Source organism: Ovis aries, chromosome 20 (assembly GCF_016772045.2).
Source record: "Ovis aries strain OAR_USU_Benz2616 breed Rambouillet chromosome 20, ARS-UI_Ramb_v3.0, whole genome shotgun sequence".
In the NCBI taxonomy this organism is placed as follows: domain Eukaryota; kingdom Metazoa; phylum Chordata; class Mammalia; order Artiodactyla; family Bovidae; genus Ovis; species Ovis aries.
In genome coordinates this window covers 11696260-11721265 of record NC_056073.1, presented here as the reverse complement: position 1 = coordinate 11721265, position 25006 = coordinate 11696260, and positions in this window count along the sequence as shown.

Here is a 25006-nt window from a genome sequence, read left to right as displayed (position 1 = left end):
TCCGTCGCTCCAAATCTTTGTTGTGATGAGACAGAACCGAGGAGCACACACTCGCCTGACAATATTAAGAACCAAAGGCTTAGGGGTCCTGTTTTTAGGACTGGTGCTTCCCAGGGACCTCCTTGGTTGGCAGTCCATTGTTTAAGAATCCGAACTTCCAATGCTAGGGGTATGGGCGGGTTTGATCCCTGGTCAGAGAACTAAGACCCCACATGCCATGTGGCCACAAAATAAATACATAAATACAGTTTTAAAAGATTGGTGTTTCCCAGCTGGAAGATGTGAATACCACACTCTGGGCTCCTTAGCAATTCCCATACCCCTCTGCCTCCAATAATGGAGGGTATAGGGATCTTTCAGCTACAGGAGAGACAGAAAAACTTTAAGGAGGCGTCTGGGAGGAGCTCGAGATGCAAAAGTGGTAGAGGCTAGGGTCTTAGCTGATGACTGGGGGGCTTAGAAGGAGATGCTGAGCAGGTGCTGCGTGGAGACAGGTAGGAAAAGGAGGGAGGGAGGTGGAACTGATCACCGTCCTCCAGGGAGAGCCACTGAGCGCTGGTGAAATACCAACCTCTCCTTCTCCTCCTCCCTCGAGCCCCAGGGGCCCCAGCCAGATCTTCATACGGTAGAGGCCGTTGGTTGCGCTGAGTGTGATATGTGCATCCCGCATGCTCTGTGCTCCCAGGAGACTGGGACCCAGGGAGAGCGTTTCCAGTATTTCCCGCCATAACTGTGCTCTCCAGATCAACCAGGAGCAGCCACCTCCTCACTACGCAGCAGAGCTGGTGTGCCCTGTCTCTGGTCCAGGCAAGGGAGCCGGAAAGCAAAATCTAGACATCCCCCAGACCCCTCCACCTCATCCTTTTCTTCCCCCTGCCCTGCCCTGCCCTGCCCTGCCCTCTGCCATCCCCTAGGAAGCAGCAGACACAATCAGCAACTTTCTTTCTTTCTTTTCTTTTTTTTTTAAATAAAAAGGCACTTTAGGGCTTTTATGGAGGAGGCTGAGGGCCATTAAGATACAAATTAAATCTTTGTGGGAATGGCCAGAGAGCAGATTCCCTGTGTGAGGACGGCCCCTCACTGGCTCAGCCTCCCTCAGCCCCAGGCTTCCACCTGGCCTTGGGCCCCATCTCCCTCCCTCGCACAGGCAGGATTCAAGTGCATTTTAGCCGTGGAAGGAAAATTAATCAGTCTTTGTGTTAAGTAGGTTACAGGGCAGGGCTGGAATGGGGTTGAGAGAGAGAAAGAAGCGGGTGGGGGAGGAGTGATGCGAGGGGGAAAGGAAGGGGAAGGGGACACTCTGCCTGCCAGACTCCGCCTATTTTACCCTCGCACCACGCGGAGGAGGGAACTGTCCCCCCCCCCCATTTTACAGATGGGGAAAACTGAGGTTCCCGAGAAGTAACATGCCCGAGGTCAGGCTGCTAGTGTCAGCTGGGATTTGACTCTCCTTCTAGAAGGTTGGAGAGAAGGAGAGAGAGGGGCATACGCAGTGTACCCCGCCCTCCATCCCTTCCACCCGGCCCCGCCAAAGCATTTAATCCAGGAGCCAGGAACTCCTCCAACTGCACTTTCCTGTGACCGGTCATTCTTGAGGGTCCCGCAGAGGGTCGTGATTTATTTGGGCCAGGGCATCAGAGCATGTAAATCATCCCATGTATGGGTGTGTGTGTGTGTGTGTGTGTTGGAGGGGCGTGGCGAGGGAGGGCCCATTCCAGTCTACCCACTTTACCTGTTAGGAGCCACGCAAGGCCTTTGGAGGGTTTGTTAGTTTGGATTTGGACCGAGGGGCAGAGGCGGGGACAGAAGACGCCTTGGGCCAGGCCTGCCCTACCCCAGGGGAGTTGGGAACCTGGCGGGGAGACGGTGGGGGAGGGGCTGCCCTCGCGGCGCCAAGCTCCACGTGCCTCCCGACGCTGGTGCTGCGGGGGGGCGGGGGGGGGCTGACCTGTCACTCATTCATTCCCTCCGCAAATGTTTATTCCGCACCCGCCGTGCCGCTGGTGGGGGGCTAAGTGCTTCGGTTAGAGAGCCGTAAGAATGAGAATAAAGCCGTATTTCATCTTCCTAAGAAGCACACTTTGCTCGCCGTTTTAACGTTTCTGAGACCAGGATGCGTCTTACAAGGACTGAGAGCTACAGTTATTGTCCGCAGCGTTTTAGTTTTCTCAGCAGTACATAAAGTCATGGTGTATCCAAACTATGGCAGCTCAGATTTGATGAAACTGGGAGACAGCCACGCTTGTGTCCCCTCCCTGCCAGCCGCTCTTCTGCGCATATTAACACGTTAGTGCTTCCCAACCACCCTGAAGTAGGAATTATTTCTGTGCCCATTTTAGAGGTGAGAAAACCGAAGCACAGGGAGGTGAATGCTCATCTCTCCCCCCCATGGGCGGCCTTGTAAAGTCCAATGCCAGGCTTGTAAGCACAGCAGAGCTGTGTGCAGGGTTAACAAAGGGACCTCAGAGCCCTCCCTGGAAACCTCCCACCCAAAAGCGGTGGGAGCCCTCCCCTCTCAGGGTCCACAAACCTGTTCCCCCGTGTGTAGGGTACAGTGATCAACCGGAAGCCCCTCCCTGGAGCAGACATGGGCATGTCCTAGGATTTGCTTCTCTCTTTCTCCTGGTCTGTCTTAGGCTGGGACAGCACCTGCTAATGGGGAAGATTTAGAGTAGGAGGGGAGAAAGGGAGAGAATTTACTAGAAATCTGTCCCCTCCCCTTATCATCCTCACTCCAAAGCAGGCCAAAAACCACATTAGGAGACAGAGGGCCTGGGGTGCCACCCGCCCCCATCAAACCTGTGTCTCTCTAGGCCTCAGTTTCTCTAACTGGACAATGGGATTAATTCTCCTCAAGAGATCCTCCAGCTGTAGTGGTGCTAATAAATGCTGATCCCCAGGCTTTAACAAAGGCCCCTGTGTCCTCTCACTCCAGAGTATGCACCTGCACCCTAGTTCAGGCCTGTCCCTTCCCCAGCCTGCCCCTGCCAACTGGTGTAAATGAAGACTTCACCTGCCAGGAGGAGCCAGGAGGGGTGCTTGGAGCCCTGCCAGCAGCTCTGAGCTGGCGGCTGGCTGTGTTCTCTTCCCGGGGCTGGCAGTAATTAATCAATCAACCCATCCGGAGGCCCAAGGCTGCCCTTGGCAGCATCTCCCGGACACAACACGGTGAATGGAGACAGCAGCAACTCCAGCCTCGGCCACATGGACCTGGTGTCCGGGTCTGAGAGGGGCCTAGAGGAAGGCAGGGGGTCATCTTCTCAAGCCCGATGTACCTCATACTTGTTCACTCATTCAACAAACATTATTAAGCACCTGCTGTGTGTCTTGGGTCAGACAGACTCTCTGAAAGCAGAGCCTGAGACAGGGATTCAGAGATATGTGGTTCTTCCGAGGGTGCTTGTCAGGAACCCTGTGTAGAGGAGGGAGCTGTCAGTCTGCTCGAGCTGCTATAACAGTAAGACGGGGTGGCTTAAAAACAAGGCATTTATCTCTCATGCTTGTGCAAGCTGGGAATCCAAGATCAAAGTGCCAACAGACTCAGTTTTGTTTGTTTGTTTTTGACGTGAACCACTTTAAAAGTCTTGATGGAGTTTGTTAGAATATTGCTTTTGTGTTATGTTTCGGTTCTTGCCCGCAAGGCATGTGGGGTCTTAGCTCCCAGACCAGGGATCAAACCCTCCCCCACTGCATTGGAAGGTGAAGTGTTAGCCACTGGACTGCCAGGGAAATCCCTCAATTCAGTTTTGGTGAGGGCCATCCTCTTGGCTTGCAGACATCCGCCTCTCACTGCATGTTCTCACAGCCTTTCCTTGGCACACACTCATGGAAAGAGAGAAGGGTTTCTTATAAGGGCACCAACCCCATTATGAGGGTCCCACTTTCATGACCTAATCTATACCTAATTACCTCCCAAAGGCCCACCTTCAGATACTCTCACACTGGGGATTGGGTCTTCAACATATGAATTTGAAGGGGGGACACAGCTATTCGGTCTGTAACAGGATTTAAAGACATGGTCTCAGCTTACGTCTCACCTTGTTCTGATCGGCGAGGAGCTCTGGAGTATAAATGGCACTGCAGAGTTACCTCTGGCTTTGAGAGGAGGGCCAGCCCTTTTCAGCCCCTTCTCAGTCATTGATGGTTAGCCAGGGAGTTGGGTAACCTCCAGGACAAGGTGTTTCCCATCAGCCTAGGATGAGCCTCCAGCGAAGGGACACCTGGGACGCATTAGCGGCCAAAGTTGATAGTAGCTGAGGGATGGTGCGCCTGCCCGGGTGCAGCGGGTTCTACCACACTAGAGGGGCTTGACGTGTGGTCTCCGGACCAGCCGGCGTCTCAGCATCATCTGGGAAATAAAACTTGTCAAGTCTGGTTCCAGAGAGCCCAAAATAGAAACTCTGGGGATGAGTCCCAGTAAGCTGTGTTGTCAACAGCCCTCCTGATGATCCTGATGCCTACTTACTTTGGAGAACACTGAACTGAGGATATACAATGAGCAATACAATCACCATCTCAGTGGTCGAGAGACGTAGGGTCCAATGTGTCCAGACCAGCAGGATGCACATGGGCCTGCTTGTGGGTTTGTGCCCCCAGATCTGTGCCTGAGAGCTCAGCTCATTTGACTAGAATTTCCTGACAGTGGTGACACTTGCCACCAACTTCTCACAGACATCTGTAGCCTAGGACCCCTCCCCTCATTCCATCTCTTCCCTCATCCCCCACCATGGCACCACTATAAGGGGAGGGCATCCATATTCAGCCAACACGTACTGAGTCTCTTCTGGGCTCTCTCTAATAAGCTATTTTATTTGATCCCTCCCTACAGCATCCTGTGTTGTAGGTATTAGCATCTCTGTTTTATAGCTGAGGAAACTGTGGCTCAGAATAACTTGCCTTAAAGTGATACCATTAATAAGGGGATGAGAACTTGCCCTTTCAATTCCAAGCTCAGTGTATATTCTGCTATAAACAATTTTGGCAGAAGTCAGAACAGTGGTTGCCTTGGGGTGGGGTTAGATATTAGATGGGATGCACAGGAAAGGCCTGTGTTACTGGAAAGGCCGTGTTTTTCATTTGAGTGGTGGTGATACCCGCATGTGTCTAAGATAAAAGTCACTGACCTTTATACTTGAGATTTATGCATTTTGTTGGATGTAAATTATGCTTCATTTAAAAAAATACAAAAGTCCTAAACAGTCACAAAAAGATAAATACTATATGATTTCACTTATATGAGGTCAAGGCTATATATTGTTGCCCTACGTATTTAACGTATATGCAGAGTACCTCATGCGAAATGCCAGGCTGGATGAGGCACAAGCAGGAGTCAAGATTGCTGGGAGAAATATCAATAACCTCAGATATGCAGACGACACCACCCTTATGGCAGAAAGCAAAGAGGAACTAAAGAGCCTCTTGATGAGGGTTAAAGAAGACAGTGAAAAAGCTGACTTAAAACTCATTAAAAAAGCATTCATAAAACTAAGATCATGGCATCCGGTCCCATCACTTCATGGCAAATAGAAAGGGAAACCATGGAAACAGTGATAAAAACTATTTTGGGGGGCTCCAAAATCATTGCAGATGGTGACTGCAGCCATGAAATGAAAAGATGCTTGCTCCTTGGAAGAAAAGCTATGACCAACCTAGATAGCATATTAAAAAGCAGAGACATTGCTTTGCTAACAAAGGTCTGTATAGTCAAAACTATGGTTTTTCCAGTAGTCATGTGCAGATGTGATTTGGACCACAAAGAAGGCTGAGTGCCAAAGAATTCATGGTACTTTTGAACTGTGGTGTTGGAGAAGACTCTCGAAAGTCCCTTGGACAGCAAGGAGATCCAACCAGTCCATCCTAAAGGAGATCGGTCCTGAATATTCATTGGAAGGACTAATGCTGACGCTGAAGCTCCAATACTTCGGCCACCTGATGCGAAGAGTTGACTCATTGGAAAAGACCCTGATGCTGGAAAAGATTGAAGGTAGGAGGAGAAGAGGGCAACAGAAGATGAGATGGTTGGATGGCATCACTGAGTCAATGGACATGAGTTTGAACAAACTGTGAGAGATAGTGGAGGACAGGGAAGCCTGGTGTGCTGCAGTCCATGAGGTCATAAAGAGTTGGACACAGCTGAGCAACTGAGCAAGAAGACTAATTTAACTCAAAGCAATGGAAAACAGGATGGTGGGTGCCAGGTGTTGCGGGAAGGGGACAGGAAAGATGTTGATGAATGGAGAAAAGAGTTTCAGTTTGGAAAGATGAAGCAGTTCTGGAGATCAGTTGTACAATAATGTGAATATAGTTACCATTACTGAACTGTACACTTAAAAGTAGCTCAGATGGTAAAATTTATATTATGTGTATTTTATTACCATTTTAAAAATATTAAAAATAAAGCTATCAAAATTTGAGATGCTCTGTGAGGTCAAGAGCCACTTGAGAATTAATGACGGGCCTTGAATAGTACCGGCCAGGGACTGGCCTCCAGAATAAATTGGCTCATACTTGGGAGTCTGGAAATCAGAGAGGGCAAGACTTCCTGTCTGATTCCTGAACTCCCTCCTACAGCATCCCTGTAGATGGTTTCCAGCCTGTGCTTAAACAGCTTCTAGGGACAGTGTTGGTTCCACCTACACTTAAGACAGAAGTCGTGCAAGCTAATGCTGGGCACACAGAAGATGCAGACACAGAGAAGAATGTCCTCCTCTTTTTGGCGCTCCATTACAAAGTCTGTACATACATGTATGAAGCCTGCCCTCTGCCCTGTGGTCCCTGTTTGAGGTCCTAGGGCCAGGGAAGCGACTGTCAGCTTCAAAGGACCGTCCTGCAGGGTTTTGTTTTGGTTCGTTTTTGGCTCCATATCTTTCTCACTTGATTTCTTCTCCACTCTCCTAATACTTCCAGGGCCAGACATCCAGGACACACTCAGATGGACCCGGCCCCTTTGTTGTTGCCAAATGAGTCAACACAGTGGGTGGCAGGACTATTCATCCTTGCCCCCAGAACAACTACCAATGAAGCAACTCACATGGGAGTGACTGTGAATCAAAGAAACTTGTACACTAAGCCTGATCACAGTGGGTTCTTCACTTAGCTTCTGTGGCGCTGGGTCTCACAAATGCCCACAGTACCAGTCAACACAAGGGAAACTGTGATAAAGAGTGAAGTCTCAGAGGAAAGAGACAAGGCTTTTAACTGATGGGAGCTAAAATCTCTATGTCTGCAAATTTTACAAAGCCAGGCGACCATGTGAACACTTGCGAACTCCCCTTGGAGGATCTTGGAAGGGCCTGTTTTTAATTGTATTTATTTACTTTTGGCTGTGCTGGGTCTTTACTGCTGTGTGCAGGCTTTCTTTAGCTGCAGTGAGCGAGGTCTACTCTTTAGCTGAGATGTGCAGGCTCCTCACTGCAGTCGTTTCTCTTGAAATGGCTCAGCCTCAGACTCAGGTGCTTGACCTTAAGGAATTGTGGCTCACCGGCTTAGCTGTCCCACCATGTGTGGGACCTTCCCGTACCAGGGATTGAACCTTTGTCCCCTGCATTGGCAGGCGAATTCTTAACCACTGGTCCACCAGGGGATGTCCTGAAAGGGCTTATTTAAGTGAAGGGCCCTGAAGCAGAAACTGTATCAGCTCCATTGAGAATTCACCTGTGAGCTGTGAGTCCCTAGGGGGCTGGGCATCCCTGTAGGGGTTTGAGGACCCTGACCATCCTCGCTCCTGACCCCCATCAGTGCACCCCCAGGTTTCTCTTTTGCTAGTTCAGCGTGGCCAGTGCTCCCTATGGTTCCTCACAGAAAGGCCTCTGGGTCCTGTCTGACCTGGTAGCAGTTTGCCCACATCCATTTGAAAGGATCCAGAACCGAGTGGTGTATTGTTCATTCCCTCCGCTGGCCTGGGCGCTAGCATGTCACAACAAGGCCCTGCCCCAGCCTTCATTCAACGATTCATTTGGTGGCTCTTTTCTGAGCACTTTGTCTGCACCAGGCCCCAAGGCAGGGCCTGGGGATCTGGAGAGAAAGCAGGAGGGTCCCTGCCCTTGGGGAGTCTAACCCTTCCACTTACAGAGCTGCGGCTATAAAGTTACGACTCCCACCTCACCCTGTACCCAGGAAGTTAGCTTTTGGTCCCCATAGCAGAAGGGCCTGCCCACAGATGCTTGACTCATTCTATCTTATTATGTTTCCTCCACTTGGCCATGCTGCCAAAATCATTCTGGATCTTGCTTCTGTCGTGCACCGTCCCCCGTCTCCCTCCCGGCTCCGTGTCATCTGTGACTGTGATAAGCCTGCCCGTTATGTCTTCATCGCAGTCCCTGATAGCAGCGCTGGGCCGCCGAGGACAAGGACAGAGCCTGGAGGCACTAGAAGTTTCCCTCCAGGTGGACACAGATTCCTTAATTAGCATCCTTTGGGGACAGCAGTTCAATCCACCCAATGACATGGTCACCCAGCCGTGTGTGTCCATCTTGTTCACAAGGACATCACAAGATGCCTTGTCACGCGCCTCAGCGATGTCCAGACGCACCACGGCCGACACAATTTCCTTTCTGTCAGGCTGCCAACCTTGTCGAGAAAAGAAGAGTGGATTCTGTTCTCCAGTCACCGTTGCCACACTTAAAAAAAAAAAACTTTTTCCTGAAGCATGTATTCAGAAAAGACTGCCAATCATAAGCGTACAGTTTGACAGTTTTTCACAAGGGGCACATGATGTCATCAGCACCCAGATGACGGAATGGGAGGATCCGGGAGGCCTGAAGACCCCGCCCCTGTATCAGTTTCTAGTTATGTCCCCCTAGGCGACCCCTTCAGGTTTTCTTGGGCCTCCCTGGTGACTCAGCTAGTAAAGAATCCCCCTGCAATGTGGGAGACCTGGGTTCCATCCCTGAGTTGGGAAGATCCCCTGGAGAAGGGAACAGCTACCCACTCCAGTATTCTGGCCTGGAGAATTCCATGGACAGAAGAGCCTGGCAGGCTGCAGTCCATAGCATTGCAAACAGTCAGACACACCTGAACGACTTTCATTTTTCCCCCCCTACCAAGAGTAATTATCTTGTGACTTCTAACACCATAGATTAGCTTCTCCCATTTTTGAACTTCGTATGAGTGGAATCATATATCTTTTCATCTGTATCTGGTTTCCTTTGGTCAACATTATCTGTGAGATTCCTTCATATTATTCCTTTTTTTTTTTTTTTGGCCACCCATGCCTCACAGCTTGTGGGATCTTAGTTTCCAGACCAGGGATCAAACTGGGGCCCTCAGCAGTGAGAGTGTAGGGTCCTAACCACTGGACCACCACGGAATTTCCTGTATTAATTTTGTGGATGTTTAACACTCCGTTATACGAACATAGCACTGTTGATTTATCCATCCTACTGTTGATGATTAGAGTTGCCTCTAGTGGAGGCGATTGTGAGTAGCATTGCCATGAACACTCTACTCTTTAAAATTTGGTGCATGTAAGTACTCATATTTTAATCTGCCCTGAGGGGTGCAACCTCTGAGTCATGATGTATGCATTTTGTAGATTTTGCCAAATAGTTTAGGAAAGTAGTTGCACCACTAGAAATACACACGACTGAGGGACTAGAAATAGATGAACCTCCTCACCAACATTTGATATCGTCAGTCTTTTAAATTTTATCCCTTCCCTGGGCATGAAGTGCTGTCTCACTGAATTTGCATTTCCCTGATGATTGATGGTGTGGAGCACCTTACCATGGGCTTATTGGCCACTTGGATGGCCTCTTGTGAAGTGTCTGTCTAAATCTTTTTTTTTTTTTCCTGTTTGAATCTTTTCCTCATTTTTCTATTGGGTTTTCTGCCTTTTTCTTATCGATCTGCTGTAGTTTCTTTTGTATTCTAGATGTGCACTGACTCTGCTCTTAACTTGAGCCAATTATTTTTGCAAATGAGTGCATTTGATCCCGGGGGCGGGGGGAGGAGTGGCTCTTTAGTAGGAAGCCACATCACAGAGGGGCTGGTGAGTCCACTTGTCATGTTCGTGATCAGGCTCCCTGTTGCTCTAGAAAAGTGGTCCAAGTGTCTGGGACCACCTGTTGAAGGAAACAGGGCAAAAGAGGGCAGGCCCAGTAGCCTGAGTAGGGGGCTGTGAGTTTCCTTGTCAGAAATCCTGACCCCGGGCATTGGTCTCATCACTTCTGAACGTGTGATGTTGGAGAAGTCACTAAGCCTTCCTAAGCATTTATTCCCTTTTCAAGGAAATAAAGATAATAATACCCATTTCACAGGGTTTCCTGATGTTAAATAAGGAAACAGTTTATTGAATATAATATTCTATGCTAATGTTGTTTATGTCTTAGAGCTGGGAGGACCTCATGAATCTGGCTTAATAAAATAGCTGCCCAATAAATGTGCATTACTGGGTGCCTGATGTATACAAGGTAGGCAGTCTAGCAGTGAAGAGGCTCTGATGTCAGATTACCTAGTTCACAAACCAGTTCCACCACTTACTAGCAGTATGTCATTAGGCAAGTTGATTAGCACCTCTGTGGTTCAGTTTCCTTATCTGTAAATGGGGATATGTGTGCGTGCTCAGTTGTGCCCAACTCTTTGCAACACCATGGACTGCAGCCTGCCAGGTTCCCCTGTCCGTGGAATTTTCCAGGCAAGAATACCAGAGTGGGTTGCCATTTCCTCCTCCAGGAGTTAATAGGGATAGGATAGTACTAACCACACAGCATCCATACATGAATTAAATTAGATCATTTATGTAAACACCTATACCAGGCTCGTAGAAAGCACATAAATGTTAACATGACATTTGTAATCAGGACCTTACCTATGTCCTCTCACATTTTCATCCAATGAAGCAAAGTGTGTGTTATCATTTCTGTGTTATAGATGAGAAGAGGGTAAATAAAATGCCTAAGTCACTTGACTGGTAAGTACTTGAGGTAGGATTTGAACTCAGGGCTCTGTGGATATGTCACAGCCCAGTGCATCTAACTGGGCTGCCCTCCAGCTCATATTTGTCTACCCTATTTTCAGGGACATCAGGAAAGCCTTGTCAAATGCTTCCCTGGATTTTTCACAGTGGGGGAGGGGTAAGAGAAGCCTGAGCCCCTGGACGCCCCAAGGGGATCTTGGGTGTGCTCGGACTGGTGTGCTGAGAAGGGCTGAGAATGTGAGGTTGCTGAGTCCAGAAGCCGAGCTGCAGAGCCACAGGAGACAGGATCTCTGCTTGGGGGGCTCTCCCAAGCCCCAGGCCAGGCAGCCCGGGATGGCCCCGGAGCTTTCTGTAATGAGCCTGCCACATGGCTGGACAGAGACTTATGACTTCTGTGGCTGGGCAGCTTCCTCCGGCTTGTCCTCTCTGCTTATTTATCACATTTGTCCCTCTGGAGAGGCAGGGCCATCGCTTACACTGTCCAGAATAGGGAACGCAATAAAACTAGTTCTACAGGAGGCCCTGAGCTTGTCCCCTTCGTGGAGAGCAGAGGGGCACTCTAGGATGAGGTGGGGGTGGGGCAAGGCACCCACAACAATGCCAGCCTGAACTCATTTTCCAGGAGGTCTCCATCTCCAGCATCATGGCCAGGACCGCAGTGTGGAACATCACTTCCCCTGCCACGGCTAAGGTGGCTCTAATAGCATCTCTAACAGCATCCCGACGCCCACTCCCACCACCTCAGGCACTGCCACCACCAGTAAAACTAACACTGTTACTGGTGACATCACTGTCATGCAGAGGCAGCCAGCATCCCTATCACCATCACCACCATCATCATCACTATCACCACCATTACCATCACCATCATCATCACTATCACCACCACCATCATTATCATCACCACCATCATCACCACCATCACCATCACTATCACCACCATCACCATCATCATCACTATCACCACCATCACCATCACCACCATCATCACTGCCATCACCACCATTACCATCACCATCATCAACACTATCACCACCACCATCATTATCATCACCACCATCATCACCATCATCACCATCATCACCACCATCACCACCATCACCATCATCAACACTATCACCACCACCATCATTATCATCACCACCATCACCACCATCACCACCACTATCACCACCATCACCACCATTACCATCACCATCATCACCATCATCACCACCATCACTACCATCATCACCACCATCATCACCACCACCATCACCACCACCATCACCACCATCACCACCACCATCACCATCATCACCACCATCATCACCACTATCACCACCATCACCACCACTATCACCATCATCACTACCATCACCACCATCACCAACATCACCATCATCATCACCATCACCACCACCACCACCATCACCACCATCACCACCATCACCACCATTACCATCACCATCATCAACACTATCACCACCACCATCATCATCACCACCATCACCACCATCATCACCACCATCACCACCATCATCACTACCATCATCACCATCACCATCATCACCACCATCACCACCATCACCAACATCACCATCATCATCACTATCACCACCACCATCATCACCATCATCACCACCATCACCACCATCACCACCATTACCATCACCATCATTACCACCATCACCATCATCACCACCATCACCACCATCACCATCATCACCATCATCACCACCATAATCACCATCACCACCATCACCACCATCACCACCATCACTATTACCATCATCACCAACATCATCATCATCATCACTATCACCACCACCATCACCACCATCATCACCACCATCACCACCATCACCACCATCACCACCATCATCATCATCATCACTATCACCACTATCACCACCATCACCATCACCACCATCATCACTGCCATCACCACCATACCATCACCATCATCAGCACTATAACCACCACCATCACTATCATCACCACCACCACCACCACCACCACCACCACCACCACCATCATCACCACCATCACCACCATCACCACCATCACCACCATGAGAACCACCACCACCATCATCACCACCACCATCACCACCACCATCACCACCATCACCACCATCATCACCACCATCAGAACCATCACCACCATCATCACCACCATCAGAACCATTACCATCACCATCATCATCACCACCATCACCACCATCATCACCACCATCACCACCATCACCACCACCATCAGAACCATTACCATCACCATCATCATCACCACCATCACCACCATCATCACCACCACCACCACCACCACCACCATCATCACCACCACCATCACCACCACCATCACCACCATCACCACCATCACCACCACCATCAGAACCATCACCACCATCATCACCAACAGGAAGGTAATTACCAGCTTGGCTTCACTACCTGCTTCAACTTGGCTCCAAAAACAAGGCTGTTGGAAATTTCTTAGCTGTTTCTATTTCCACTCTTGACTTCTGCCCTTCTGGGACATCCACTCTTGAATTCTGCCCCTTCTGAGACATCCCTGGCTCCTAGAAGCCGTGTCCTTCTTGTGTGGCTTCTCTGGTTCTATGGTCAGAGTTTAGTTGTGAGGGGAACTTGTCTCTAGACAGACCTGAACTCATCTGTGACACATGACCAGATGAGAGGCATAGAGTGAGCCACATGCTTCCCTGTTCCTCAGTCGCCTTCTTTGTATAGAGAGGAGAGTAAAGTTCACCTCACCAGGTTATCATAGGGATAACAGAGTGAAGTGTCTGGCACATACAAGTGCTCAATGGAGCTTCCTGTGTGGTTCAGTGGTAAAGAATCCGCCTGTCAATGCAGGAGATGCAGAAGACGCAGGTTCAATCCCGGGTCAGAAAGATCCCCTGGAGGAAGAAATGGCACCCCACTCCAGTACTCTTGCCTGAAAAACAATCCCACGGACAGAGGAGCCTGGTGGGCTGCAGTCCATGAGGTTGCAAAGAGCTGGACATGACTGAGAGACTAAGCACATATGTACAGTTGCTCAATATGTGACCCATGAAGTGATTATCATAGTTACATTATTCCTGGGACCTCCTGGTGGTCCAGGGGCTAAGACTCCACACTCCCAATGCAGGGTGCCCGTGTTAGGAAACTAGATCCCGCATGCCGCGACGAAGAGTTTGGATGCTGCAACTGAGGATTCTGATCAACTGAAGGTCACAAATGTTGCAACTAGGACCCAGTGTAGCCAGATAAATGAAAATAAATATTTTTGAAAAATCACATTATTCTTGGGTGAAACTGCTCTCCTAGATATCAAATTCCTAAAATGATAGCCTCTGTGCATCTTCCCAGAGAATCTCTCGCACCTCCCCTTCCTGGTCAACAGGCCCAGGACAGTGGCTTCTCTCTCCATCTCTCGCCGCCTGACCCAGATTCTGTGAGAACCCAAGAGTCTCACTGAACGGAGACGGCAGAGTCACATCTCCAGGTCTCATCGCCCCATTAGGACAACATCAGTGTAAACATTAGTTATTCACAAACCCAATTACATTTTGATTGCTCTGACCTGAGTGAGATTGGGGTTACTCTCAATCCACATTTATCTTTAGGCACAAGCTTCCTAAGGTGTGGGGAGAAGAAAACAGCCTCCTTTCTCCTCCATGGTACCCAAGCAGGAATCTTCTCCCAGGTTCCCTAATTTCTTCTTCCTTTGCTCCAGAAGGCAGCTGTACCCGGGCACTCCACCATGAAATGGGAAGCAGGAAGTCCCGGGCTAGGGACAAAGCTAAGCCCAAACACCTTTGAAATTTCACTGTGAGTGAAAGGAGCAGTTCCCCAGGAAAGGGGGTAGGAGAAGAGAGGAGAGGAGCTGTCTGGATTTGGGGTGGGAGTGGCAAGCTGACCTCCTAATGCCTGGGGCACCATGTGCTCACATTCTAGACTGCCATGTTCCTCTTTGAGTCTTGGATTTTCCCTCCCAAACTTGCTTCTGCTGATGTCTTCCCACCTCAGTAAATCCTTCCACTTGCTCAGGCCAAAAACCTCGGAATGGTCCACACTTCCCTTCTTCCAGCATCCAATCCGTCAGCAAACCCTGTTGGCTGTACTTTAACATCTACATCTAGAGTATGGCTGTTTCTCACCACCCCCACTGCTCCCATCCTGCTCTAAGCCACCATGGCCTCTTGCCTTAATAGTCATTATTATGGGCTCTTGACCATTACAGCCCCCTGAGTGGTTGGCCCCCCATTCCATTATGGTCTATTTTCAGGACAGCCACTAGAGTGACCCTTTGAAACCATCTGTCCGATCAAGTCACTTCACAGCTCTGAATGCTTGAAAGGTCCCTGTTTTGCTCAGAGTAAAAGCTGAAGTCCTCAAAATGTTGACCAAACTGTAGCTGACCTGGACCCCTGCCTCCCCTCTAACTTGTCTCTACGGCTCTCCCCCTTGCTCGCTCTGCCCCAGCCACGGAGATGCCAAGCACAGTCCTGTCTCCGGCTGTTGCACTTGCTGTCCTTGTGCCTGGAAAAGTCTCCTCCCAGATACCCACATGGCGTGTTCCCTCGTCTCCTTCGGACCTCTGCTCAAATGTCACCTTGTCACTGAAACCACCTTTGTCCATCAGGTCCCAGAAGAAAACAGATGGCACACTCAAATTCAGATCTTTTAAGGAGAGTTTACAAAGAGGTGGGCGGGGTGTTCAGAAACCATGAAGGATAGTGCAGGATCCCTAGGCTCTTAACAGTGAGGGGCTGTGACATCCCGAGGACAGACAACAGGTGGTGAGGTCCGGTTGGAGGGAGGCAGCTGTTACATTGATAAATTCTAGGATGCAAAAAGGATTGAGTGGAAAGGCAACCTGCTAGGGGCTAATATCCTTGGTGGAGGGATGCAGCCAGCCTGGGTACTCTCTCCTTCCCTCTGATCTGTGAGGCTCCCCATCAGCCAGACTTAACAGAAGCTAGAGAGTAGGGGGTCCAGGTGATGCAGAACCCGGTGGAGAAGGGTGGTGACTGAGTCTGGAGGGGCAAAGGGAAGGTGGTCAGGTCATCACTCATGACTACACTATATAAATATCACTCCCAGGGACTTCCTGGATGGTCCAGTGGCTAAGACTCCATGCTCCCAATACAGGGAGCCCGGGTTCCACCCCTGGTCAGGGAACTAGATCTCACATGGCGCAGCTAAGAGATTGCATGGCAAAATGAAGAACAAAGATGCTGTGCACTGGTACAGCCAACAAAACTTAAAAAGTATAAATACATATAGGCTTCCCCGGTGGTTCAGACGGTAAAGAATCTGCTGGCAATGCAGGAGACCTGAGTTCAATCCCTGGGTTGGGAGAAGGAAATGGCCACCCACTCCAGTATTCTTGCCTGGACAATCCCATGAACAGAGGAGCCTGGCGGGCTACAGTCCATGGGGTCTCAAAGAGTTGGACTTGACTTAGTGACTAGTACTTTCATATATAATAAATATCCCTCCCATCACGCCATACCTCGCCCCTGCTTATTTTTCTATATGCCATTTGTCACCTTCTAAAATACAGATTGTAAGCTCCATGAGGACAGGAATTTTGTCTGTTTTTTGTCCCCTGATGCATCCCTGCCATGTCATAAATGCTCAATACATATGTAATGAACTGTGGTGCTAGAGAAGACTCTTGAGAGTCCCTTGCACTACAAGGAGATCCAACCAGTCAGTCCTAAAGGAAATCAGCCCTGAATATTTACTGGAAGGACTGATCCTGAAGTTGAAGCTCCAATACTTTGGCCACCTGATATGAAGAACTGACTCATTGGAAAAGACCCTGATGCTGTGAAAGATGGAAGGCGGGAGGAGAAGGGGACGACAGAGGAGGAGATAGTTAGATGGCATCACCGACTCAATGGACATGAGTTTGAGCAAGCTCTGGGAGTTGGTGATGGACAGAGAGGCCTGGCTTGCTGCAGTCCATGGAGTCTCAAAGTGTCGGACACGACTGAGCTACGGAACTGAACTGAAATATGTAATGAAGGAGCAAATGGAAGAATAAAAGAGGCAAGCAGGGTGGGAAGGGTCAGGTGAGATCTAATGGGGCCTGAGCTCCCTAGATCTCACCCTGGGAACTGCCATCCGTAATGGAGAAAGAATGCATTCGTTGTTCGAGTAATTGGTAGTAACTGATGGTAATTTTGAGTAATTAAACACTAATTAATTCAATGAGTCAGTAATGTATTTATTTATGGTATCTGTGTTTGTTCCCTTATAAATATTGGTATTACTTTTGTCAGGCAATCAAAATTCTTTGAGGAAGTCATGGGGGTCCTCGGAGGTTACAGAATGAGCGTGGGCCCCAAGCTGGGCAAAGGCGAAGCTTGGAGTGCGTAGGTATGGGAGGGGCTGGAGCAGGCACTGTGAGATGAGGGCTTCCCTGGATGTTTGGCTGATGTTGGTTTGGCGTTGGGAATTAAGAAACTCACTTACAAAACCCTTTCTGACTTTCTTACTTCCCCTTTCACGCTCCTCTCCCCCACATAACTATTCTTTCTTGACTGGGGTATATGCAGTCCCTGGAGGGGTCACTATGTATAGGAGGTTTTCTTCTCCCCTGATTTCTTTGCTAAGAGAACAGCAGTGTCTTGAGCTCCTGGACTTTGACCTGAGCCCTGATCTCCTAGGCACGAGCATAGCTAATTCTGGGCTGGATAGAAGGTGGAGGAGAGGAAAGGAGCATACCCCAGCCTATAGACCCCGAAGGACCCAGAGCAGGACCTGAAGGGCTGAGAGGAGTTGTGTGGGGTTGGAGTATGCAGGGGGAGATTCCGAGGCTCTGGGGGTGAGGAGGGCAGATGTCTCAGTGACTGTGGGTCAGGCAGGTGCAGTCCTGGTCTCATGGATGGGCTTGCATGGAAGGACAAAGAGTGCTAGCCCCGGAGAGGACACCTTTCTAGACTCCCAACCCGCCTACCCCCAGCACCCTCAGTCGAGGGGTCTCAAGCCTTTTCTCCCCTGCCATGCTTTGATTTTTAGATCCTCCATGCCCAACTGGCAAATTCAAGTTATTATAAGTTAGGGGGGGAAAGTACCACATGAACCCAGAGAAAGCAGAGAAAAAAGTCATTGCAGGGCTGGGTGTCTCAGAGGTCATAGTATGTAAGAGATCTCCTCTCTCTTCATGAGCCTCCATAATGCCTGTCCCCTTTCCCTGTGCTTCAAAGTGGCAGCAGGCCCTGGAGTCAGATGACACTTCTTAGACCTGTGATGTGTTGGGCAAGTTACTTAACATTGCTGAACCGCAGTTTCCTCATCTGCGAAACAGGGATATTAACAGTACTTATCGTGTATGTGTTGATCTCTGTCATGTCCAACTCTTTGAGACTCCATGGACTGTATATAGCCCACCAGGCTCCTCTGTCCATGGAATTCTCCAGGCAAGGATACTGGAGTGGGTTGCCATGCCCTCCTCCAGGGGATCTTTCCAACCCAGGGATCCAATCCAGGTTTCCTGCCATGCAGGCAGACTCTTTTCCATCTGAGCCACCAGGGAAGATAGTTATCTCAGAGTTGTTATGATGTTTAAATGCACTTAGGTGCATAAAGCCCATAGCCCATGCAGCCTGGCAGTCTGGAAGTGCTTCTTCTGCCTGAGTTATTACAATAACTAACGCAGGTGACCAGCCACCTGTGACTTAGTTTCTGCATTCCGGTTTGGCCTCATCCCTAATCACGGAGAATCTCAGATCCCCGGTGGTTCTGACCAGCCCGAGGAATTCTCCCTCCGAGTCTCACATGAAAGAGCACTGTCCTTCTAGACCTACATCATCTTTGTTCAGTTCAACTCAGTTCAGTCGCTCAGTTGTGTCTGACTCTTCGCAACCCCATGGACTGAAGCACGCCAGGCCTCCCTGTCCATCACCAACTCCCGGAGCTTGCTCAAACTCATGTCCATTGAGTTGGTGATGCCATCCAACCATCTCATCCTCTGTCGTCCCCTTCTCCTCCAGCCTTCAATCTTTCCCAGCTTCAGAGTCTTTTCCAATGAGTCGGTTCTTTGCATCAGGTGGCCAAAGTATTGGAGCTTCAACTTCAGCATCAGTCCTTCCAGTGAATATTCAGGACTGATTTCCTTTAGAATGGACTGGTTCGATCTCCTTGCCATCCAAGGGACTCTCAAGAGTCTTCTCCGACACCACAGTTCAAAAGCATCAGTTCTTTGGTGCTCAGCTGAACATCTTCTTTGTAGCAGCCCGCAGCATCAGTCGAAGGGGACTACACTGGGGGTTCAGTGGTTAAGACTGAACAGCAGGAGGCACAGGCTCAGTCCTTGGTTTGGGAACTAAGATCCCCCATGTCACAATTTAAAAGATTTCACGTGCTTCAACTAAGACCTGGCACAGCCAAATAAATAAATACATTTTCTTATAGAAAAGAATTGTCTTTGCTCTGCTTCTGCATCTCCCCTGAGGCCCAGCTCTGGAGTGGCCCCAGCAGCTGAGCGACCTCCAGCTTCAGGTTCCTTTCTGTCTGTAATTCACCACTGCACTCTGGCTCTGGCTCCCTATCTCTGTCTCTCTATCTCTGTCCTGCTGTCTCTGACCCCGTCCCTGTCTCTCATTTCTCCTCCTCCCTCCTCCTTTGTTCTCTATTTGTCTCCCTTAATTAGCCATATTTTGGAACCGAAGTGTTTTCATTATGTATTATTTATCGAATGGCCAAACATTTCCTGTTCTTAATTTAAAAGGCAGATCGATAAAATGCTTTATGTTCCTTGCTTAAAACAAAACAGAGCTAAGTTAAGTTGTTCTTGGTTCACGTGGCTCTTTCTTGCTTCTTTTTTCACTGCAAGGGAAAGTTCCTTATCCTCATCCGCTTAATTGACAAGAACACTTAATTCACTCACTGCCTCATTCATTCAATTAATTATTCAGAAAACAGCTATTGAGTCCCACTAGTGTATACCAGTTGTGAGTCTCAGGGGACATAAAGGTAATACAAAGCACTGTTCCTGTCCTCAAGAGGTTCCTATCTATCTGGGGAAACTTGTCTGGGTGCTGATATGTGGCAGAAAATGTTAGAGGTACTGTGTCAGTGGCTGAAAGTGTTAGATGAGGCCCAGGGAGGGAATGGGAAAGGTTTCCTGGGTGGAGAGCAAGTTGGGCTGAGAATCCAAGGATAAGTAGATATGTTGATATGAGCTCACCCAGAAGCAGACCCTAAGGCAAGGAAAAGAGTATGCATGCCTGCTTGCATGCTAAGTCGCTTCAGTCGTGTCCGACTCTGTGTGACCCTATGGACAGCAGCCCACCAGGCTCCTCTGTCCACAGGATTCTCTAGGCAAGAATACTAGAGTGGGTTGCCATTAGGAAAAAAGTGCAAGGAGTTAATTTGGAAGGACCCCAGGGTGCACTGGGCTTCCCTGGTGGCTCAGTGGTAAAGAATCTGCCTGCCAATTCAGGAGTCACAGGTTTAATCCCCGGTCCAGGAAGGTCCTCTGGAGAAGGAAATGGAAACCCACTGTGGTATTCTTGCCTGGAGAATTCTAGGGACAAAGGAGCCTGGCGGACTACAGTCCATGGGTTGCAAAGAGTCGGACATGACTTATTGGCTGAACAACAATAACCGGATACACTAGTACGGGAGTGGGGAAGAGAGACCTGGAAGGAAGAGTCCATATAGGGGATATCAATGAGCAAGTTTTCGCTGTGGGCAACTGGGCTCAATTCCCATCAGCCACTGGTGACAGCCACCCTGAGAGGCATTCCTCAGCACTTCTGGCCTCCTGCCCAGTTGGCACAGTGGGCTCTGGTGACCAGAGGCAGCCTTCAAGCAAAAAAAATGGAGGTTCTAGAGACTTCCCTGGTGGTCCCATGGCTAAGACTGCAGAGGGCCTGGGTTCAATCCCTGGTCTGGGAACCAGATCCTACAGGCCACACTAAAAGATCTGTCATGCTACAAGGAAGATCAGAGATCCTGAGTGCTGTAATTAAGAGCCGGCATAGCAAAAGAAAAAAAAAAAAAAGAATGCAGGTTTCGGCCATTGGTAGTCAAGTTGCTGTGCACAGAAATGGTAAGGTGCTGTGGGGCCCTGACATCATCTGCTACAGTAGGTGTTGAGGGAGGGGACAAGGGCATGTCATACAGGTGGAAATATGACCAGTGGCAAAGGGTGGGGTGACCCCAGGAGCCCACACGCAGTTTGGGATGGTTTCAAGATTCAAATTGAGGAAGCCCAGCTTTGCATCCCCTGGGCCTCAGCTACAAAAAGGGGATGGAAATCCCTTCCCTACCCATCTGAGACGATTTGCACAGAACACCCTCCCCCAACTTGGACCCTGCGGAGCAGAGCTCAGTTCAGCCCTTCCCTTGAACTTCCCCACCACGCCTCCTGCCAGCCTCCAAGGCCCTGGATATGCAAAGCTCTTTATGATGCCCTGTCGATATCTGTCTTGGTGGAAGAGCGTGGCTGGGGATGGATGGAGCTGGGGGTTCTATCCATCAGTCACTTGGCTGCGATCTCTAAAGAGATTTTAATTGTGAGTTCAGATTTACTCTGGTCATCAGTAGCACCCGCCCGCCTCTTTAACTGACTGAGAGCAGGGCCTGGAGGCCTGCTGGGGTTTGCCAAATGGACGTCTTGCAGCAATGCTGAGGAAATATTTGCTGCAGTGAAACAATGAGCCTGGTGGAAAGCAATCATCCTAAATCGTGTCCTGACAGCCCACCAGAGCTCTGCCCCGGGGGAAGGGTAGGGGGCTCTCCCCATTAAACATGCAATTTTCTTTCGAGAGCTGCACCCCTGCTACCTGTCCAGGGAACAAAGATGATGGCCTCAAACCCGAACTGGAGGGAAACTGAGGCAGGGAACACCACCCTCTCTCTTCCGGGCCGTGTGGAAGAGAAGACAGTGCGAGAATAGGTGGCGGCTGTGAAGGTGGCAGGGGGCAGGGAACCCTGAGTTAGGAAGACGTGTACCAGGCCCACCCTGAGCAAAATGAACAGTAAATTTTAGCCTCATTTTCAGCTGAAGACCCATGCAGAGGCTAAGGGAAGTGGGAGGTTAGCCCAAGATCACTCAGTAAGTTATCTTTTAAAAATTAATTAATTAGGCTGCCCAGGGTCTTAGTTGTGGTCTGTGGTATCTAGTTCCCTGCGTTGGGACCATGGTGTCGTAGCCACTGGACCACGAGGGGAGTCCCCCCCACAGCAAGTTAAGATGGAAGGGGCTGGAAACCTTGGGCTTTGGTAGTCTGGCTTTCTGCATAAGGTTTTATCTTTGGACTCCTCAGTATCCCTTTCTGAACTCCCTTTCCTGTATCTCAAGCCTTCTTTATTCCCTCTTTAGGGGACCAGGGCCCCTTCACTTTCAGGATTTTCAGCCTAATTAATTTATTTTAAAAAGATAACTTGCTGAGTGATCTTGGGCTAACCTCCCACTTGTTTCCAAGGGCTGGTGCCTCTGAGTGAGTTTAAATGGTTTCCTCTCTGAGGTTCCTCCCTACCTATGGTGTAAAAGGAGAACCTCGGGGAGAGGTGGAAGGGGTGAGGGGGGAGGAAAAGAAGAGATCCTTCCTACATTGGGAAGCCACCCAGATAAGGCCTCTCATTCTGCCTTTAAGGCTCAGGACTCAGGAGCAGGTCTGGCCTCAGTCAGCTGAGTTCAGTCTCTCAGTTGTGTCCGACTCTTTGCGACCCCATGGACTGCAACAAGCCAGGCCTCCCCGTCCATCACCAACTCCCGGAGTTTACCCAAACTAATGTCCATCAAGTTGGTGATGCCATCCAGCCATCTCATCCTCTGTCATCCCCTTCTCCTCCTGCCCCCAATCCCTCCCAGCATCAGAGTCTTTTCCAATGAGTCAACTCTTCGCATCAGGTGGCCAAAGTATTGGAGTTTCAACTTTAGCATTAGTCTTTCCAATAAACACCCAGGACTGATCTCCTTCAGAATGGACTGGTTGGATCTCCTTGCAGTCCAAGGGATTCTCAAGAGTCTTCTCCAACACCACAGTTCAAAAGCATCAATTCTTCGGCGCTCAGCTTTCTTCACAGTCCAACTCTCACATCCATACATGACCACTGGAAAACCATAGCCTTGACTAGATGGACCTTAGTCGGCAAAGTAATGTCTCTGCTTTTGAATATGCTATCTAGGTTGGTCATAACTTTTCTTCCAAGGAGTAAGCGTCTTTTAATTTCATGGCTGCAGTCACTATCTGCAGTGATTTTGGAGCCCCCCAAAATAAAGTCGGACACTGTTTCCACTGTTTACCATCTATTTCCCATGAAGTGATGGGACCAGATGCCATGATCTTCGTTTTCTGAATGTTGAGCTTTAAGCCAACTTTTTCACTCTCCTCTTTCGCTTTCATCAAGAGGCTCTTTAGTTCCTCTTCACTTTCTGCCATAAGGGTGGTGTCATCTGCATATCTGAGGTTATTGATATTTCTCCTGGCAATCTTGATTCCAGATTGTGCTTCTTCCAACCCAGCGTTTCTCATGATGTACTTTGCACATATAAGTTAAATAAGCAGGGTGACAATATACAGCCTTGACGTACTCCTTTTCCTATTTGGAACCAGTCTGTTGTTCCATGTCCAGTTCTAACTGTTGCTTCCTGACCTGTATATAGGTTTCTCAAGAGGCAGGTCAGGTGGCCTGGTATTCCCATCTCTTGAAGAATTTTCCACAGTTTATGGTGATCCACGCAGTCAAAGGCTTTGGCATAGTCAATAAAGCAGAAATAGATGTTTTTCTGAAACTCTCTTGCTTTTCTGATGATCCAACGGATGTTGGCAAGTTGATTTCTGGTTCCTCTGCCTTTTCTAAAACCAGCTTGAACATCCAGAAGTTCACGGTCCACGTATTGATAAAGCCTGGCTTGGAGAATGTTGAGCATTACTTTACTAGCCTGTGAGATGAGTGCAATTGTGCGGTAGTTTGAGCATTCTTTGGCATTGCCTTTCTTTGGGATTGGAATGAAAACTGACCTTTTCCAGTCCTGTGGCCACTGCTGAGTTTTCCAAATTTGCTGGCATATTGAGTGCAGCACTTTCACAGCATCATCTTTCAGGATTTGAAATAGCTCAACTGGAATTCCATCACCTCCGCTAGCTTTGTTTGTAGTGATGCTTTCTAAGGCCCACTTGACTTCACATTCCAGGATGTCTGGCTCTAGATGAGTGCTCACACTGTCGTGATTATCTTGGTCGTGAAGATCCTTTTTGTACAGTTCTTCTGTGTATTCTTGCCACCTCTTCTTAATATCTTCTGCTTCTGTTAGGTCCATACCATTTCTGTCCTTTATTGTGCCCATCTTTGCATGAAATATTCCCTTGGTATCTCTAATTTTCTTGAAGAAATCTCTAGTCTTTCCCATTCTGTTGTTTTCCTCTATTTCTTTGCATTGATCGCTGAGGAAGACTTTCTTATCTCTCCTTGCTATTTTTTGGAACTGTGCATTCAGATGCTGATATCTTTCCTTTTTTCCTTTGCTTTTTGCTTCTCTTCTTTTCACAGCTATTTGTAAGTCCTCCTCAGACAGCCATTTTGCTCTTTTGCATTTCTTTTCCATGGGGCTGGTCTTGATCCCTGTCTCCTGTACAATGTCATGAACCTCCATCCATAGTTCATTAGGCACTCTGTCTATCCGATCTAGTCCCTTAAATCTATTTCTCACTTCCACTGTATAATCATAAGGGATTTGATTTAGGTCTTACCTGAATGGTCTAGCGGTTTTCCCTACTTTCTTCAATTTGAGTCTGAATTTGGCAATAAGGAGCTCATGATCTGAGCCACAGTCAGCTCCCGGTCTTGTTTTTGCTGACTGTATAGAGCTTCTCCATCTTTGGCTCAGTATACTTCCTCATTGGCTCAAGCCTATTTTTTAAATTTTTGCAGAATTTATCCAACAGAAACAAAACAAAGTCATAGCCCACAAGAATTTTATTCTTGATATCTCCTGCAACATTGCTGATGATAGCAAAAACAAACAAACAAACAAACAAACAGGAAAACTGAACGTCTATTAATAGGAGAATCATTGGATATATTATGGTCCAGTGTTGGAATATCACACAACTGACAACTGTTAAAAAGGAGGTTGGCCTAA